This window comes from Etheostoma spectabile, chromosome 16 (genome assembly GCF_008692095.1).
Source record: "Etheostoma spectabile isolate EspeVRDwgs_2016 chromosome 16, UIUC_Espe_1.0, whole genome shotgun sequence".
NCBI lineage: Eukaryota > Metazoa > Chordata > Actinopteri > Perciformes > Percidae > Etheostoma > Etheostoma spectabile.
Window position 1 is genome coordinate 10,664,523 of NC_045748.1, and position 3,782 is coordinate 10,668,304.

Genomic DNA, 3,782 nt, shown 5'->3' on the forward strand with positions numbered 1-3,782 from the left:
GTTTAAGATTACAGTGTAAAGTTGAACACTTAAAATAAGAAATTCACTCTTAAAACAAGATAAATTATCCAACACTTCTAAATCTAAGTTTTATCTTGGTAAGAACCAAATAATTTGCAGTGCAGAAAGCACAGGTGAGACACTTTGTTTCTCTTACTATGTCTCTAGAGTCCTTGCCCTGAAGCTAATCACCGTAACTCTCTCACTCACTCTACCACACACTCCCCACGCACACACACACATGCCGCGCCTGCTGTTCTCTTAAAGAGATCGACGCATACACCAACGCACAAGTTTAAACTTAATGCCACTTACATAAGCTATGGCGAAAGCTCTGCGTGGAGCCTCCGCAGAACCATAAATCAGCCTAAACTGTCCAGACCTGAAAGCACTGCTACCTTCAGATCATGTCCCAGGTCCAACCACCCGATGGTTTCCACCAAGCCATGCTTTGTTGTGACTCCCCAGTGTGAACACCATATGCCTTAACAGGAGCTTTCTCCACTCTGCTGTAACAACAGGGAACAGCCTTCCCCCTGCTGTCGTCAGAGACATCCCATCAAGAAGTGTTCATGCCTTCAAGAAGAGATTGAATAAACACCTCCTCAGAATGAGACTGCAATCCCAACACTCAAGGACTTTAAGTAAATACACATCACCTTCGTATATAATCCTGAGTATCTGCAGATCAGTGATAGTCTCTCTGAATTGTATTTATGGAGCTTGTAGCTGCTAGCCTGGTACCGCCCTCCTATGTAGTTCCGCTCAATTTTCATTTTCCTTCAATACTCCATCTGGGTTTGCGGTATATCCCTGGGTTTTTCTCAGCGAACAGAGGGAGTGGCTGAGGATGATAACATATGGTAACCCTCGGTGAGTTCCGTACTAATGGCAGCGGAGAAAGATGTGAGCGAAGCCATTCGATCCATTGTAGCAACGCTGCCGAATATCCAGAAGTTAAAGCCAGAGTAGAAACAATCTTTGCTGAGTTCTGGTGGTGGCCGGGATGTTGTGGCCCTCCTCCCCGCGGGGTTCGGGAAAAGTTTGATTTTTCCAGCTTGCTCCGTCAGTGGTGAAGCAGTTAGCTAAGGCTAACGTTAGCGATGCTAAGCCGACGTCACCAACGTTTAGGATTGGTTATGGCAGATCCATAGTGGCTCTGGGCAGATCCCATATTTATAAAGTTCAACAGAGAACCCGCCTTCAAGGAAGTTACCACTTGTCAATGGAGAGTGGCCAGACTCTCTGTACAAATGAAATGTACCCGAGTCAGGCAGGACCAGGCTATGTATCTGCTAAAGCAAAATAAAATAAAAAATAGAAAGCCTTTTAATGGATGAATCACTCAAACTGGCTATGAGCTTCAGTACAGGCGTACAGTAGTTTTCACTTGCTGAGTTGCTGGCGGCAGCAGTTTTTATTTTGAAAAATACCGATCAGATATTAGCCTCACTTAGGTTGAAGAAGGATTCTAGTTTCTATTTATTCCATTTTCAAAATCAGGCAGCCCACACGTTACCACAACGTTAAAGAAATTAAATTTACCTAAAACAAGATTTAAACAGCTTTTATTAACTTTGCAGCCAATGATGCCAATAATTACAACAGACATCGTTTGTAGGAGGAAATGTCATTATGCGTCTTTTGTGTTTTCGCTCATTATCTTTGCTCATCACTAATCCCAAACGTCTTGGTGTATGCACAGTGCCTTTCCCTGGTGTCTTCAGACAAAATGTACAATTGTCAATTTATTCATCTGCAACATTTCTTGTAAAATAAGTTCAAAGAAACGGCGGGAAGCATAATTGATGTTTACCTGTTTTTGTACTGATATCCTGTCCCCTAAAGACAGCATGGAAGGAATTCTGGCTTCCATTGTATATCTTCTCCTCTCTCTCATCTTTCCTGTCACGTTTAACCTTTAAATGGATACCTCGGCTCTTTAGGGACTGCATTACAAAGAAGTTGTTAACAGTGTGCTGGTGTCTCACATTTTTCTCTAAAAATGTAGTGACCTGAGGTAAGTAATTGTGTCACATGGTGATAGGGCTGATCGATATGGAGAATTGTTTTTGACCAAATACGTCAGTATCGATTTTGCGACGATATTGTAGGGTGGACAATTAGTGCTTTCACAAAATATTTACACAATGAGATTTGTGATAAATAATCATCAATCACGTGGATATTATAACTACGTGGGTAAATGCAAATAATAGAACAACTAGAACAGTCTGGGAAGTTTTAAAAATGACATCTCTTTACTTTAATGTAGCCTTTAAAACCAGGAAAAGACAACACGTTCAAAATGTAAGACACTATCTAGTCTCCTATCACGATATTGATTTAAATAGATATATTGCCCAGCCCTACATCATGGTGTAATGTTGTGTTTTCCCGTTTGGCCTCATGATGTTGGGTGCTGTTGTGTCACTGTTACTACGAATACACTCTGACGCATTGCTGAAAAAATGTGTCTATATTAGCTTACTGTCACAGTAGTATGATGGCACAGAAGCTGAGTTTCAGGTTTAGTGCAGAGCAGTTCTTTTTTTTATACTGAAGGTTTTGATGAAATACATGAGTTTGAGCGTTAGAATGACGGAGCTCAGATGACAGGCGCCCTGACAGGGACAACGGTCAAGATACGGTGCAAGAGAATGAAGTTACCTTGACTGCCTTAACCTTGCTGCTATAAACGTGTGAGTAGTTTTCCTGGCCAGATTATTAGAGCAAACTGTGCCGACTAATTTGAGTTTGGTAGATTTCAGGGTGTGAGAAGTTACTGACATTAGCCTATGTGCAGGATAGTTCAGTGTAAACATGAAATATAACAAGCTACGGTGGAAAATGGGAATGAATTTAGAAAACAAGCTTTTCCTAACATCTATGTATGTAGTAATGTTTGAATAAAATACATTTATGTGTTCAAAAATATGCTGTCTAATAGAAGAGAACACCACCGCAGTCCGTAGGGAGTTGGGTTGGGAACCGGAGGGTCACTGGTTCAAGTCCCCTTATGGACCAAAAAAGTAGGGAGTGTGGCTTGGTGGCTGGAGAGATGCCACTTCACCTCCTGGGCACTGCCAGGTGCTGTTGAGCAAGGCACCGTACCCCCCCCCCTCACCCGCTCAGGGCGCTGATTCAGCTGGTAGCCCACTCACTCTGACATCTCTCCATTAGTGCATGTATAGATCCTGAGTGTGTGTGTGTGTGTGTGTGTAGTTCAGGACTGTGTGTAAACTAACAAAGTGTGGACACAGAGTGTAAATTGCAATTTCCCCATAGGGGATCAATAAACAGATTAAAAAAATTAAAATTAAAAATTAAATTAAATAAAAAAGATTTTTAAGATAAATATGTTTTATCTACACCTCAGAAGAACAAAAAGAATGAGCTCATGTTTTCTGTCTCTCTGCTCAGACCTGTAAACCTTGTTGTCGTCGTTGCCGCGCCGTGCCGTGCCGTGCCGTGCCAAGAGTATTTGTGACGGCGAAGGCCGGGGCCGGAGTGAGGGGCAGCTGCCAACGCTGGAACCTGCGTGACAGTTGTAAATGACTGGCCCGATCGTCTCCTTGTAGTAATTATCTAAATGGGCTCATTCAAAACCTCTTCATTGTGGAATCAGTTAATTAATTAGCTGTTTCACTGACAGGATAATGGTGAGAGCATGCTAAATAGATTAGTCTGGAACTTGATTTATCGTTGCAAGGCACCCCCCACCTAACTCTGTTTATCACCACCTCTCACCCCCTTTTCTGTCATTCTCTCTCTCTCTCTCT

The 3,782-nt window shown here is 42.3% G+C and overlaps 1 long non-coding RNA gene across 1 annotated transcript in view; it reads left to right on the top strand.

The window, feature by feature from the left end:
- The first annotated feature begins 3,420 nt into the window (after window positions 1-3,420).
- Window positions 3,421-3,782, top strand: part of LOC116704678 (uncharacterized) — a 13,891-nt gene continuing 13,529 nt past the window's right edge. The window contains exon 1 of the long non-coding RNA XR_004335752.1: window positions 3,421-3,662. This is a non-coding gene — a long non-coding RNA (uncharacterized LOC116704678). The remainder of the gene's footprint in view (window positions 3,663-3,782) is intronic.